The sequence below is a fragment of the Coregonus clupeaformis genome, chromosome 36 (genome assembly GCF_020615455.1).
Source record: "Coregonus clupeaformis isolate EN_2021a chromosome 36, ASM2061545v1, whole genome shotgun sequence".
NCBI lineage: Eukaryota > Metazoa > Chordata > Actinopteri > Salmoniformes > Salmonidae > Coregonus > Coregonus clupeaformis.
In genome coordinates, this window is record NC_059227.1 from 13,603,701 (window position 1) to 13,620,966 (window position 17,266).

General features: G+C 43.7%; 1 protein-coding gene across 9 annotated transcripts in view; it reads right to left on the reverse strand.

The window, feature by feature from the left end:
* The window catches only part of ppp4r4 (protein phosphatase 4, regulatory subunit 4), a 137,840-nt gene that overhangs the window by 95,824 nt on the left and 24,750 nt on the right, over positions 1 to 17,266 (reverse strand). The gene's annotated exons all lie outside the window — the stretch shown is intronic.

Consider the following 17,266-nt stretch of genomic DNA (forward strand, 5'->3'; position numbering starts at 1 on the left):
GGGGTCATAGAGTAAAATGGAGAATACCATCGTGTTCGTGAGAATATTAGTTTGTAGCCGCAACGGTTCGGACGCTAGAGACAGAAGTTGGCACACTGGCGGGACCGACATCAAACGAGTCTCGTGGGGGTCGTAGAGCAAAATGGATTGTGTTGGTGAGAGTCTCTTTCCATAGAGTGGTCATATTCGTTTGCAGGACAAACCGTTCGGATGCTACAGATGCTTTCGCGGGAAGACTGATTTTAGGGACGTCTCATGGTCTGACAAACACCGCTATAGCTTGGCCACCTTCCACCGCAGATGCGGAAGGCCGACATAGGTGGATGCCGTGGAATGAGACGCAGCCCATGCAACAACCAGATATCTCTAGCTTAAACGTGACAGATTTAAGGATTTTAATATCACTTGCACTTTTAGAGGCCCTAAAAAAGGCTTCCAAACTTGCAGACTACAGGGCAAAACAGACCAAGGACATTGCAATTACTCAACCATTAAAGGTTTGAGGCTTGCTGCCACTCCAATATGTCCCCTATACAAACGTATTGTTTGGACATTACTACCACATCAGTTAAATTGGAATAGCACTCTCACTCACAGGTGCAACAAATGTAACCTCTACAAGGCACGCCTCAAAATATGCTAATGAGACAGAAACAACAATACTATGCACCCACTAGTGGTCATAAGGTTTTGGCACTCCAAAAATACGGTTGGGAACCGTATTCTGTGGGGTGGAATTACAGTACCATTAGAAATACAGTACTTCTTTACAGAAATGTATATTGTTAAACCAATGTTTCATTGGAATTTACGGTATCATTTACCAGCTACGCTTAAAATCACCCAGAGTACATTGCAATTTATGGCTCTTTACTGTAAATAATTAGTACTGTACATTACTGTTAGTTTTATTGTATAATACTGTTAAAACAACAAGATTTTTTAACAGTGTACCTACCCAGCAGCTGCTGAAAATGTATTCCACTTCAGCGTCGTTTAAAAAAAAACTAAAATTGTCTGAGCATAATGCGTCTCACCCGACAGCATGAGGTTGGCCCTGAAACTAAACATTTGAATCTACAGTAGGCATAAGCTATTACTGTAAATAAATACAGTCTGTAAAGTAATTTTCACAGGAGGCTTCCAATTACAGTTAACAGTATTTTTCTGCATTTTACACATAATGCAAAACAATCTACAGTCGTGGTCAAAAAGTTTTGAGAATGACACAAGTATTGGTCTTCACAAAGTTCGCTGCTTCAGTGTTATGAGATATTTTTGTCAGATGTTACTATGGTATACTGAAGTATAATTACAAGCATTCCATAAGTGTCAAAGGCTTTTATTGACAATTACATTAAGTTTATGCAAAGAGTCAATATTTGCAGTGTTGACCCTTCTTTTTCAAGACCTCTGCAATCCACCCTGGCATGCTGTCAATTAACTTCTGGGCCACATCCTGACTGATGGCAGCCCATTCTTGCATAATCAATGCTTGGAGTTTGTCAGAATTTGTGGGGTTTTGTTTGTCCACCCGCCTCTTGAGGATCGACCACAAGTTCTCAATGGGATTAAGGTCTGGGGAGTTTCCTGCCATGGACCCAAAATGTCGATGTTTTGTTCCCCGAGCCACTTAGTTATCACTTTTGCCTTATGGCAAGGTGCTCCAGCATGCTGGAAAAGGCATTGGTCGTCACCAAACTGTTCTTGGATGGTTGGGAGAAGTTGCTCTCGGAGGATGTGTTGGTCCCATTCTTTATTCATGGCTGTGTTCTTAGGCAAAATTGTGATTGCGCCCACTCCCTTGGCTGAGAAGCAACCCCACACATGAATGGTCTCAGGATGCTTTACTGTTGGCATGACACAGGACTGATGGTAGCGCTCACCTTGACTTCTCCGGACAAGCTTTTTTCCGGATGCCCCAAACAATCGGAAAGGGGATTCATCAGAGAAAATGACGTCACCCCAGTCCTCAGCAGTACAATCCCTGTACCTTTTGCAGAATATCAGTCTGTCCCTGATGTTTTTCCTGGAGAGAAGTGGCTTCCTCGCTGCCCTTCTTGACACCAGGCCATCCTCCAAAAGTCTTTGCCTCACTGTGCGTGCAGATGCACTCACACCTGTCTGCTGCCATTCCTGAGCAAGCTCTGCCCTGGTGGTGCCCCGATCCCGCAGCTGAATCAACTTTAGGAGACGGTCCTGGCGCTTGCTGGACTTTCTTGGGTGCCCTGAAGCCTTCTTCACAACAATTGAACCTCTCTCCTTGAAGTTCTTGATGATCCGATAAATGGTTGATTTAGGTGCAATCTTACTAGCAGCAATATCCTTGCCTGTGAAGCCCTTTTTGTGCAAAGCAATGATGATGGCACGTGTTTCCTTGCAGGTAACCATGGTTAACAGAGGAAGAACAATGATTTAAAGCACCACCCTCCTTTTAAAGCTTCCAGTCTGTTATTCTAACTCAATCAGCATGACAGAGTGATCTCCAGCCTTGTCCTCGTCAACACTGTCACCTGTGTTAACGAGAGAATCACTGACATGATGTTAGCTGGTCCTTTTGTGGCAGGGCTGAAATGCAGTGGAAATGTTTTTTGGGGGATTAAGCTCATTTTCATGGCAAAGAGGGACTATATGCAAATTGCCATCATAAAAACTGAGGCAGCAGACTGTGAAAATTAGTATTTGTGTCATTCTCAAAACGTTTGACCACGACTGTATAGCATTAATTCTGTAAAACACATTAAAGGTATTTTACTGTGCATTCTACAGTCTTACAGTGAACGGACCCGTTCATCAACTGCATGTCAGCCATTTGGGGTTATTCATGAGTGCTGGTGGAAAGTATTTAGGACATCGGACATGACAATGACATTAATACATGCATAGCTAAATAGTTAACTACACAATATGTGTTAAATTGGCTATCTAGTTAGTTTCATAGGCTGCAATGTCTCTCCCTCGCTTTCTCTCTCTCTCCTTGGGCTCACTCGCACTGACACACACTCGGTGAGGCAAATCTAATTTTATTTGTCACATGCGTCGAATACAACTGGTGTAAACTTTACTGTAAAATGCTTGCTTACGAGCCTTGCTTAAAATAGTAACACTAGAGGAATACAATAAAATACACAGGAATGGAGCTATATACAGGGAGTACCAGTCCCAGATCAATACGCAGCAGTACAAGGTATTTGAAGTAGATATGTACATGAAGGCAGGGTAAAGTGACTAGGCATCAGGATAGATAATACACGCAGGTGATGCACACACTAGAGCTGGGACGATGAAACAAAAATGATTGACACCAACCATACCGAACACTTATTGCAGGCATTTTAATGATATTGTTTATTATGGTAAGTAACCTACACTAGAGAAAGTTTGAAATGAAATAAGTTTGCTAATATGGATGATTGTTAATGGGACAATTGATGGCTACAACCATCGAACTAGTACTAGTAGTTTAAAGGATAATTTAAAAAAGAACTGTGGTGCACATTGTTATAAACGTATCATTCTATTTATCGTTATCGCATCAATTCAGGCAATCCAATACAAGTCTACTATGATGCGCTCTACAGAAATTAGGAGAACAGCAATACAGCATCCAGAGGACACTCTGATACAATTCTGCTCAGAGTAATTGTTTGATATTCTGCTTGTCCGACTTTTGTATTTTTTTTACTTGGCCAGGGATGCGGACAACCGTTAATGTCGAGCCCTGCCCATTATTCTGTTCTAAAATACTGTTATGATACTGTGATATACACTGCTCAAAAAAATTAAGGGAACAATTAAACAACACATCCTAGATCTGAATGAATGAAATAATCTTATTAAATACTTTTTTCTTTACATAGTTGAATGTGCTGACAACAAAATCACACAAATTATCAATGGAAATCAAATGTATCAACCCATGGAGGTCTGGATTTGGAGTCTACAGGCTGATCCAACTTTGATGTAATGTCCTTAAAACAAGTCAAAATGAGGCTCAGTAGTGTGTGTGGCCTCCACGTCCCTGTATGACCTCCCTACAACGCCTGGGCATGCTCCTGATGAGGTGGCGGATGGTCTCCTGAGGGATCTCCTCCCAGACCTGGACTAAAGCATCCGCCAACTCCTGGACAGTCTGTGGTGCAACGTGACGTTGGTGGATGGAGCGAGACATGATGTCCCAGATGTGCTCAATTGGATTCAGGTCTGGGGAACGGGCGGGCCAGTCCATAGCATCAATGCCTTCCTCTTTCAGGAACTGCTGACACACTCCAGCCACATGAGGTCTAGCATTGTCTTGCATTAGGAGGAACCCAGGGCCAACCGCACCAGCATATGGTCTCACAAGGGGGTCTGAGGATCTCATCTCGGTACCTAATGGCAGTCAGGCTACCTCTGGCGAGCACATGGAGGGCTGTGCGGCCCCCCAAAGAAATGCCACCCCACACCATGACTGACACACCGCCAAACCGGTCATGCTGGAGGATGTTGCAGGCAGCAGAACGTTCTCCACGGCGTCTCCAGACTCTGTCACGTCTGTCACATGTGCTCAGTGTGAACCTGCTTTCATCTGTGAAGAGCACAGGGCGCCAGTGGCAAATTTGCCAATCTTGGTGTTCTCTGGCAAATGCCAAACGTCCTGCACGGTGTTGGGCTGTAAGCACAACCCCCACCTGTGGACGTTGGGCCCTCATACCACCCTCATGGAGTCTGTTTCTGACCGTTTGAGCAGACACATGCACATTTGTGGCCTGCTGGAGGTCATTTTGCAGGGCTATGGCAGTGCTCCTCCTGCTCCTCCTTGCACAAAGGCGGAGGTAGCGGTCCTGCTGCTGGGTTGTTGCCCTCCTACGGCCTCCTCCACGTCTCCTGATGTACTGGCCTGTCTCCTGGTAGCGCCTCCATGCTCTGGACACTACGCTGACAGACACAGCAAACCTTCTTGCCACAGCTCGCATTGATGTGCCATCCTGGATGAGCTGCACTACCTGAGCCACTTGTGTGGGTTGTAGACTCCGTCTCATGCTACCACTAGAGTGAAAGCACCGCCAGCATTCAAAAGTGACCAAAACATCAGCCAGGAAGCATAGGAACTGAGAAGTGGTCTGTGGTCACCACCTGCAGAACCATTCCTTTATTGGGAGTGTCTTGCTAATTGCCTATAATTTCCACCTGTTGTCTATTCCATTTGCACAACATCATGTGAAATTTATTGTCAATCAGTGTTGCTTCCTAAGTGGACAGTTTGATTTCACAGAAGTGTGATTGACTTGCAGTTACATTGTGTTGTTTAAGTGTTCCCTTTATTTTTTTGAGCAGTGTAATTTAGGCCTATGGTAAAGGCAGCCTTATGATGGGCTCCCGAGTGGCGCAGTGGTCTAAGGCACTGCATCTCAGTGCTAGAGGCGTCACTACAGACTCCAGGCTGTATCACAATCCGGCCGTGATAGGGAGTCCCATAGGGCGGCGCACAATTGGCCCAGCGTCGTCCAGGTTTGTCCGGGGTAGGCCGTCATTGTAAATAAGAATTTGTTCTTAACTCACTTGCCTAGTTAAATAAAGGTTAAATAAAATATTTGTTTTAAATGACTGGGGTGGGCTGGGGAGGGTGGAGGGCTCAATAAAACTATTGCCGACTGCTTAACTTCCAATGTTCTCCAATATATCAGAATATTTCGTGCACTGCACAGCCTTTACTATCAGTGATAAAGTCAATCTAATTCTCTACTGCTTTAGTTAGGTCAATTCCTGACAGTACAGAGGGAGAGGGCCGGTTGGGGAGAGATGCCAAGCACTGCAGCGAATCTGACTTGTGACCCTGCTGAAGCTTCACTCTCTCCAGGCAGCAGTCTGTTGTTACGCATTACTGGCCATAGCTTTGTATCTGGCAGGCTCCAGGGCTGTGGTCCAAATGACACGCTATTCCCTACATAGTGCCTATTTTTGACAAGAGCCCTGTGGACCCTGGTCAAAAGTAGTGCACTATTTAGGGAATAGGGTGCCATTTGGGACGCTAGCCAGCTCTCTATAGCCTTTCCCATAGGACACCCATGGACAGGTGGTGTCTCAGGCAGCCGTAGCTATAGCAGGGATAATCTCCCACTTTTCTCTTACGCTAGAGACTTCGTGGAATTTCGCTAATTAGGCGATTAAGTCTAAGGGCTCCAGTCAATCGAACCTTCTTTGGAAGTATTATGGAGTAGTAGCATACAGTACAGTCAAAATATATATTTTTCCCTGTGGTCATATCAAATTGTATAATGGTTTTGGGATAAACAGACTTTACATTAGCAGATGCTTCCAGTTTTCCTTACCGAAAATAACAGTGTTAAACGCTTCACACATCTTGCCGCTAATAGGCTCCGTTTACACAGACAGCTCAATTCTGATCATCTTTTCACTAATTGGTATTTTGTCCAATCAGATCAGCTCTGAAAAAGATCTGATGTGAAAAGATCTGATGTGATTGGTCAAAAGACCAATTAGTGGAAAAACTATCAGAATTGGGCTGCCTGTGTAAACGCAGCCATAGTGTGTCTTTGTCTCTGTGCATAATCCCTGGAGCAATAGTGGACACACTTGTGTGTGACACTTCCTGCATGGTGGCATCAACTAGATTCAGCCGTGGGCATATTTTTACTGGAGCGGATGGTCAGGGGGCCGTAACATAATTACAAATAATTTGTAGATTGCAAATTGACCGCAAGAAGCACAAACAGATAACATTTGACTAAAACAATAAATTCGTTGCTTATTTGCTGCAGTCTTGCCAATTCACAGGGGGGCAAATAAAATCACCCGCGGGCCAAATTCGGCCTGTGGGCCACCAGTTGGGGAACACTGTGCTAAGGTATAACAACCAAACCCACTCTATGCGCTCTCCAATGCGTGCAGATAGAGTCACATGATAGGCACGTGTAAGCACATTTTTAACAATCACTTATCTTTGCTCCAGTGCACCAGTAAGTGTGCTTATTCATTCACAAACTCATACAAGAATCACAGGGCAGAAAAAAAAGGAGACTCGGTATGTTGTCGCAATTAGCATGGCACACACGTGAATAGGAGCTCTGCACGCTCTACCCAGAGTTCCTGACATTTTTACCTCATTATGACACCAGCGCCATGTTGGGACTTTTTGATCAAGTCTTTGATGGATGGCCACTCTAGCATAGCTGACTGCGTAAATATCTCGGATCCCATTTTCAAGCAGGTTGATATGGTTCAGGGAAGCCAAACAGTAACTGTAGATAAGTCAGCCTTTGAAAGACCTAATGGTCAGAATGAACTCTTTACCCCGTGTAACAGTCAGTGGAATCAAAAGCCCATAGTCTATTGTTTAACTAGCTATAAGAAATCTGTACAAGGGAAACAGGAATATATAGGAATGTTGTGAACAGGGAATTTAAAAAAAACTCAAAATATGACTTATTATATTGAACAAAAATATAATGTGTTGGTCCCATTTTTCATGAGCTGAAATAAAAGATCCCAGAATTTTTCCATTCGCACAAAAAGCCTATTTCTCTCAGATTTTGTGCACAAATTTGTTTACATCTCTGTTAGTCAACATCTCTCCTTTGCCAAGATAATCCATCCACCTGACAGGTGTGGCATATCAAGAAGCTGATTAAACAGCATGATCATTACACAGGTGCACCTTGTGCTGGGGACAATAAAAGGCCATTCTAAAATGTGCAGTTTTGTTGCACAACACAATGCAACAGATGTATTTTAGGGAGCGTGCAATTGGCATGCTGACTGCAGGAATGTCCACCAGAGCTGTTGCCAGAGAATTGAATATTAATTTCTCTACCATAAGCCGCCTCCAACGTCATTAAAAGAGAATTTGGCAGTACGTCCAACCGGCCTCACAACCGCAAACCACGTGTAACCATGCCAGCCCAGGACCTCCACATCCGGCATCTTCACCTGTGGAATCGTCTGAGACCAGCCACCTGGACAGCTGATGAAACTGAGGAGTATTTCTGTCTGTAATAAAGCCCTTTTGTGGGGAAGAACTCTGATTGGCTGGGACTGGCTCCCCAGTGGGTGGGCCTGGCTGCCAAGTGGGTGGGCCTATGCCCTCCCAGGCCCACCCATGGCTGCACCCTTGCCCAGTCATTAGGGCCTGCTGTATGTAATATTAGTTTGTGTTCATTTAATACTGCACCTACAGTATATCAACATTATTTATTGTAACTAACAATGCCAAGATCTATTAGCTTTTTAGAGGCTATGATTGTATCGCCACGATGCAAGCCTAGGTTCAGTTCTATGCCAAGGAGAATAAATGTGTGGTATGAAAAACATAATCGTGTGGAGGCAGGGTTAGAGACTACATTTTTTCATCACCATCCCAGAACAGTACCGAAGTGCAATTTCAACCATCCCAAACTGAACATGAACAATCCCAAATGAAAAGACTTTATTTTAAATGTTTTGATAATGCCAATACGGATCTAGGACCTACAGTAGGTCTACTATTGAAATAGAAATAGGCTGTCAACTGAGCCAGAAATTCACAGGTCTCTGATTTTCCTTTTTTTGTTATCACATTTATTTTATAAAGCCCTTTTTACACCAGCTGCTGTGCTTTACAGTGCTTTTTTTTCAGGTTTTCACTCTAAGTAATATTGTTTTTTCCCTTTTACAACAACAAAATTGGATGTTATAAGTTCACAACAATGCTTAAACCACATCAGGACACGACTTCGTGTCTGGGAAAATCAAAGAAATTTAGATTTTTTTAGTGTAGTTACCCTTAAATTCAAGTGTGCAGCCACTTAAGATGGAGTTGGCAAAACAAATGCCAACTGGATTGATGCAAATAATCATGATATCCTTTTGCCCGGTAGGAATAGGCTACTTTGTAGCTAGTTAACATTTAATTGAGAAAGTTTTTTGGAAAGCCTTTCCATCTACCAAAAGACGGTTATCATTAGCGTCGCTATATTTTTTCCTGTTCCTTAATCGTTTGAAACTTGGAAGTTTTACTTAATATTATAAGGCCTGTCTTACCTTGCTTCAAAGTAGCCTAGCCAAAATCCGACAATAGAACTGTTGAGGGAAATATTTTATAAACACTTCCTCATTAAGCACTCTCCCTTTCCATTGGTTTTCATATTAGCAGCCCAAGATAGTTGTTGCATCTTTAGATCTCCCCTCTTTCTAAATTTCGAAAGGATATTTCCATCTCTGTCAATGACACCGCTCGCATTTTGGAACATTCGCGCGTACCGCTGTGTGTACCTTTTTGCCTCCTGAGTGGCGCAGTGGTCTAAGGCACTGCATCGCAGTGCTAACTGTGCCACTAGAGATCCTGGTTCGAATCCAGGCTCTGTCGCAGCCGGCCGCGACCGGGAGACTCATGGGCGGCGCACAATTGGCCCAGCATCGTCCAGGGTAGGGGAGGGAATGGCCGGCAGGGATGTAGCTCAGTTGATAGAGCATGGTGTTTGCAACGCCATGGTTGTGGGTTTGATTCCCACGGGGGGCCAGTATAAAAACAATAAAAATTAAAATATGTATTCACTAACTGTAAGTCGCTCTGGATAAGAGCGTCTGCTAAATGACTAAAATGTAAATGTAAATGTATGTACGTTGCTGCACTTAAAATGTGAAGAAATAGGCCTAATAGTTTATCAACATTTTAAACTAAACATTCTGATCTGTTCCATGAGCCTTATTATGGTTTAACATTGTTGGATGAAGTTGTTGGATGAATTTTGGATCTATCGTCCCGGGACTGTCCCAGAGTCCATTTTGAACCGTCCCAGACACATGTTTTATCGTCCCAGGGACAACGGGACACCCTTAATTTTGAGCCCTGTGTGGAGGGTGTTTAGTAATAAAAGGGGAAGTTCAGGATTTTACAACTTGACATTAGATGGTTCCTAACCCTGTAAGTAGTCTACGGGCTAAGATTTAATGGACAATAGTCTGACAATAGCACTCACGTCGGTAGCCATGAAGTGCTTTGAAAGGCTGGTCATGGCTCACATCAACACCATCATCCCGGAAACCCTAGACCCACTCCAATTCGCATACTGCCCCAACAGATCCACAGATGACACCATCTCAATCGCACTCCACACTGCTCTTTCCCACCTGGACAAAAGGAACAGCTATGTGAGATTGCTGTTCATTGACTACAGCTCAGTGTTCAACACCATATTGCCCACAAAGCTCATCACGAAGCTAAGGATTCTGGGACTAAACACCCCCCTCTGCAACTGGATCCTGGACTTCCTTACGGGCTGCCCCCAGGTGGTAAGGGTAGGCAACAACACATGTACCACGCTGATCCTCAACACGGGGCACCTCAGGGGTGCGTGCTCAGTCCCCTCCTGTACTCCCTGTTCCCCCACGACTGCGTGGCCAAGCACGACTCCAACACCATCGCTAAGTTTGCTGATGACACAACAGTTGTAGGCCTGATCACAGACAATGATGCGACAGCCTATAGGGAGGAGGTCAGAGACCTGGCAGTGTGGTGCCAGGACAACAACCTCTCCCTCGACGTGAGCAGGACAAAGGAGCTGATCGTGGACTACAGGAAAAGGAGAGCTGAACACACCCCCATTCACATCGACGGGGCTGTAGTGGAGCGAGTCGAGAGTTTCAAGTTCCTTGGTGTCCACATCACCAACAAACTATCATGGTCCAAACATACCAATACAGTCGTGAATAGGGCACGACAACACCTTTTCGCCGTCAGGAGACTGAAAAGATTTGGCATGGGTCCCCAGATCCTCAAAAAGTTATACAGCTGCATCATCGAGAGCATCCTGACCGGTTGCATCACCGCCTGGTATGGCAACTGCTCGGCATCCGACCGTAAGGTGCTACAGAGGGTAGTTCATACGGCCAAGTACATCACTGGGGCCAAGCTTCCTGCCATCCAGGACCTATATACTAGGCGGTGTCAGATAAAGGCCCAAAAAATTGTCAGACTCCAGTCACCCAAGTCATAGACTGTTCTCTCTGCTACCGCACGGCAAGCGGTACCGGAGCACCAAGTCTAGGTCCAAAAGGTTCCTTAACAGCTTCTACCCCCAAGCCATAAGACTGCTCAGCAATTAATCAAATGGCCACCCGGACTATTTACAATGACAGCAGCCCCCCGCTTTGTTTTTACACTGCTACTCGCTGTTTATCATCTACAGTGAGGGAAAAAAGTATTTGATCCCCTGCTGATTTTGTACGTTTGCCCACTGACAAAGAAATGATCAGTCTATAATTTTAATGGTAGGTTTATTTAAACAGTGAGAGACAGAATAACAACAAAAAAATCCAGAAAAACGCATGACAAAAATGTTATAAATTGATTTGCATTTTAATGAGGGAAATAAGTATTTGACCCCCTCTCAATCAGAAATATTTCTGGCTCCCAGGTGTCTTTTATACAGGTAACGAGCTGAGATTAGGAGCACACTCTTAAAGGGAGGGGACAGGACAACTTCACTGCATCAAAGGTACAATGGACGGGGCCATGTACCGTCAAATCTTGGGTGAGAACCTCAGTCCCTCAGCCAGGGCATTGAAAATGGGTCGTGGGTGGGTATTCCAGCATGACAATGACCCAAAACATATGGCCAAGGCAACAAAGGAGTGGCTCAAGAAGAAGCACATTAAGGTCCTGGAGTGGCCTAGCCAGTCTCCAAACCTTAATCCCATAGAAAATCTGTGGAGGGAGCTGAAGGTTCGAGTTGCCAAACGTCAGCCTCGAAACCTTAATGACTTGGATAAGATCTGCAAAGAGGAGTGGAACAAAATCCCTCCTGAGATGTGTGCAAACCTGGTGGCCAACTACAAGAAACGTCTGACCTCTGTGATTGCCAACAAGGCTTTTGCCACCAAGTACTAAGTAATGTTTGGCAGAGGGGTCAAATACTTATTTCCCTCATTAAAATGCAAATCAATTTATAACATTTTTTACATGCGTTTTTCTGGATTTTTTTGTTGATATTCTGTCTCTCACTGTTCAAATAAACCTACCATTAAAGTGATAGACTGATCATGTCTTTGTCAGTGGGCAAACGTACAAAATCAGCAGGGGATCAAATACTTTTTTCCCTCACTGTATGCATAGTCACCTTACCGCCTACCTACATGTACAAATTACCTAGACTAACCTGTAACCCCGCATATTGACTCGCTACCGGTACTCTATTTCTTGAACTGCATTGTTGGTTAAGGGCTTGTAAGTAAGCATTTCATGGTAAGATCTACACCTGTTGTATTCGCCGCATGTGACAAATAAAATTTGACTTGATGGGTGAAAATATTATCAATTGTGAAATTGTATTAAGAATCTGAAGAACAGCTTAGAATTGACACAGAGGCAGGGAAACGGAGCGCCAAAAAGTGACTTTTATAAATACTCCTACAGAGTCACAAGCAGGTAAGACATTTTGATGTCTATATAGTATCAGAAAGCGCATATTCCAAATCACATATCCTTGCCAAACAACGCTTAAGAAATTACCCCTTGAGCTCTAATTCAAAATCGAACTTTTTGGCAGAATTACTGAGTTTGAATGCGCTCTGCACGTGCACTCATAATGTTCCTTAAGACCTACCTAAACAAATTAATAATGGATGATCTGCGATTGTGTTTATTTAATGGATTTTAACACTTGAATTGTGGTGTTGTAGTGGTTTTTTGTTTTTACATATAGCCTACAGTTACATAAACAAATTAAAATGGTATTGTGTTCTTTGAAATACATTTGATTTTGCATTCTAATGTTACCTAAGACCGTCATAAACACAACCAAATGATTATTTTTTGCGATAATATATATGACATTTATTTATTACATTGTTTGAATGTTGACGTCATGAAGACACTTAATTGGCTTAGGTATGGGGGTATCGAGGCCCGACATTAAGTGTTAAACAACTACAATGGCTAAATTTAGCCACCACTAGCTAACAATCAATGAAAATTAACATTAAGTTGTAAAATCCTGACCTTCCCCTTTAAGCCCTCTGCCCACACCAGAACAAGCACACACACACACACCCTGTCTGTTGACATACAGATCTCTAGTCTGGCATCCAGGTCTGCTTCAACTTCTCCACTTCTGAAGTGTAACGAGCCAACAGGAGCAATTAAATTGTTCTGAAAGAACTAGTTTGCTTCCCGTGGGAGTGGAGGGTGCCACACCAATCTGCTCCCTTAATTAGCTTGACGATGGAGGAACCCTTCGTTTTGTAGATTAAAGAGAGGGAGGGGAGGAGATAATGAGAGGGTCAGCTCTCCACCACATCCTAGGTATAGGCAGTGCAATAGATAGACCAGTGTTTCCCCTTTACCGTTGATTGTATGGCCGGACGTGTTCCCCCAAGGACCAAAGCGTGGCTGTTGCCATTGGCCTTGTGCCCAGTCTGAAAAATTATTTTTAGGAAACACTGACAGTCACTGCACTTCTATACAGTACAGTGCGCATACAAATGCAACCCAAACTGGCCATTATTATATTCACTCAGTGGCCCGTTCACGAAAATGGTTCGCTCATACAGACAGTGAGCCACGTGGCCGTGGCTTGCTATATAAAGCAGGCAGACAGGCATCCAGTTACTGTTTAATTGAACGATAGAATGGGCAAAACGAGTGACCTATGATTGAGCGTGGTATGATTGTCGGTGCCAGGCACGCCTCCTGGGCTTTTCACGCACGACAGTGTCTAGGGTTTACAGAGAATGGTGCGACAAACAAAAAAACATCCAGTCAACAGCAGTCCTGTGGGCGAAAACAGCTCGTTGATGAGAGGTCGAAGGAGAATGGCAAGAATCGTGCAAGCTAACAGACAGGCCACAAACAAGCAAATAACGGTGCAGTACAACAGTGGTGTGCAGAAAGGCATCTCAGAACGCACAACTCGTCGGTCCTTGTCATGGATGGGCTACTGCAGCAGACGACCACACCGGGTTCCACTCCTATCAGCTGAAAACAAGAAGAAGCGGCTCCAGTGGGCACACGATGACCAACACTGGACAATTGAGGAGTGGAAAAACATTGCCTGGTCCGACGAATCACAGTTCCTGTTGCATCATGCTGATGGCAGAGTCAGGATTTGGCGTATGCAGCATGAGTCCATTGCCACATCCTGCCTGGTGTCAACGGTACAGGCTGGTGGCGGTGGTGTAATGGTTTGGGGAATGTTTTCCTGGCACACGTTAGGTCCCTTGATACCAACTGCGCAATCCCCTGAAGAATTCAGGCTGGGGGTACGAGAATAAACTGGCCACAGTGTTTTTATGCCTCTTTATAATCCTATGTATAAACATACATAAACTCAGCAAAAAAAGAAACGTCCTCTCACTTTAACTGCGTTTATTTTCAGCAAACTTAACATGTGTAAATATTTGTATGAACATAACAAGATTCAACAGCTGAGACATAAAATGAATAAGTTCCACAAACATGTGACTAACAGAAATTGAATAATGTGTCCCTGAACAAAGGGGGGGTCAAAATCAAAAGTAACAGTCAGTATCTGGTGTGGCCACCAGCTGCATTAAGTACTGCAGTGCATCTCCTCCTCATGGACTGCACCAGATTTGCCAGTTCTTGCTGTGAGATGTTACCCCACTCTTTCACCAAGGCACCTGCAAGTTCCCGGACATTTCTGGGGGGAATGGCCCTAGCCCTCACCCTCCGATCCAACAGGTCCCAGACGTGCTCAATGGGATTGAGATCCGGGCTCTTCACTGACATTCCTGTCTTGCAGGAAATCATGCACAGAAAGAGCAGTGTGGCTGGTGGCATTGTAATGCTGAAGGGTCATGTCAGGATGAGCCTGCAGGAAGGGTACCACATGAGGGAGGAGGATGTCTTCCCTGTAACGCACAGCGTTGAGATCTCCTGCAATGACAACAAGCTCAGTCCGATGATGCTGTGACACACCGCCCCAGACCATGACGGACCCTCCACCTCCAAATCGATCCCGCTCCAGAGTACAGGCCTCGATGTAAAGCTCATTCCTTCGACAATAAACGCAAATCCGACCATCACCCCTGGTGAGACAAAACCGCGACTCGTCAGTGAAGAGCACTTTTTGCCAGTCCTGTCTGGTCCAGCGACGGTGGGTTTGGGCCCATTGGCGACATTGTTGCCAGTGATGTCTGGTGAAGACCTGCCTTACAACAGGCCTACAATCCCTCAGTCCAGCCTCTCTCAGCCTATTGCGGACAGTCTGAGCACTGATGGAGGGATTGTGCGTTCCTGGTGTAACTCGGGCAGTTGTTGCCATCCTGTACCTGTCCCGCAGGTGTGATGTTCGGATGTACCGATCCTGTGCAGGTGTTGTTACACGTGGTCTGCCACTGCGAGGATGATCAGCTGTCCGTCCTGTCTCCCTGTAGCGCTGTCTTAGGCGTCTCACAGTACGGACATTGCAATTTATTGCCCTGGCCACATCTGCAGTCCTCATGCCTCCATTCAGCATGCCTAAGGCACATTCACGCAGATGAGCAGGGACCCTGGGCATCTTTCTTTTGGTGTTTTTCAGTCAGTAGAAAGGCCTCTTTAGTGTCCTAAGTTTTCATAACTGTGACCTTAATTGACTACCGTCTGTAAGCTGTTAGTGTCTTAACGACTGTTCCACAGGTACATGTTCATTAATTGTTTAAGGTTAATTGAACAAGCATGGGAAATAGTGTTTAAACCCTTTACAATGAAGATCTGTGAAGTTTTTGATTTTTACGAATTATCTTTGAAAGACAGGGTCCTGAAAAAGGGACCTTTCTTTTTTTGCTGAGTTTAGGATGTTGTGTATAGCATTTTAACATAAATAAAAGACTCCAGAGATAAATAATATTTGTCAAACCTTTGCTGCTATACTTGCAGATGTGCATAATATGAACTCCAAATAACAAAAACAATTTTCTAATGCTGCATGGATCACTGGTGCAGTTGAATGCAGCATTGCTGTATCATGGTGCGCTCAAAATGTATTGCTGCCGAGTATGCTAGCCAGTCTACTGCTTAAAGTGAATACATAGATGCAGGCGCATCAGGTTGTTATTTCATAAAGTAGATGACTCAACTGTCTTATTTATACTCGCATGTGTGACCTACTGTCCTTTAGTAGGCAAGACAAACTCATTTTCACGATTTCACTATTATCAAAATCATAGCATGTTTTTGGGCTCATTTAGTAGTTCCTACCTGATTAAGTAGAATCCTGTTGAAAAATTATGTACAAAGCACCATTTATATTACTAAAACATCAGTTGCAAATTATACAATGATACAACAAAATAAAATGCTATTACTCTGTAAACAAATTGACAACAGACATTCAGCATTCTTATAGAAAAGGGCACTCAACATGACACTGACTGCATCACTTCTTCTTATTCATAAGAGACAATGTGTTGAAAATTCAAAATTGTTTGCATAGTCAACTTACACACAGCTACCCCACCAGATATGCCAACAGTGGTCTTTTCAGTCCCCAAATACAGAACAAATTCAAGACAATGTACAGTATTATATAGAGCCATTATTGCATGGAATCCCTTCCATCTCATATAGCTCAAATGAACAGCAAACTTGGTTTAAAAGAACAGATAAAGCAACACCTCACACGGCACAATGCCTCTCCCCTATTTGACCTAGATATTTTGTGTGATTGCATTGATATGCAGGATGTGTGCCGTTTTTAAATTAATATAGTTCTGTTCTTGTCTATTAATGTTCTGCATTATGTTTTGTATTATGTAAAAAAAAAAAAAAAAAAAAAAAACATATTTCATGTTTTGTGTGGACCCCAGGAAGAGTAGCTTCTGCTTTCGCAACAGCTAATAGGGATCCTAATAAAATACCTCCAAAAAAATACCAAATATTGTTGGTGCTTCCTGTTGTCATGTATTTTTGAATTATAGCCGAATGTCAAAACACAGGTTAAATGTTCAAATTCATAATCAATATGCAGAAATAAGTCATGATATGTTGAAGACCAAGACATAAAAACTACTCCCTACACACACACACACACACACACGTCACACTTGGGTTCAGATCACTTCTATTTAGCTAAATTAGTACCTTAAAAACTGATCACACACCAAAATGTTCCAAGCAGTCAACTCCAGACTGGAATTGATTAGCTTGTTTTACTGTAATCAATAGCGCGTGCAAATTCATCACTCACATTGATATTGTATTGAAATCAATGGAACTGGGACAATAACTGCGGCGACATGTACCATTTGCGCTCTTCTAAAAGACAAAACCACAACAAACTTGGGTATA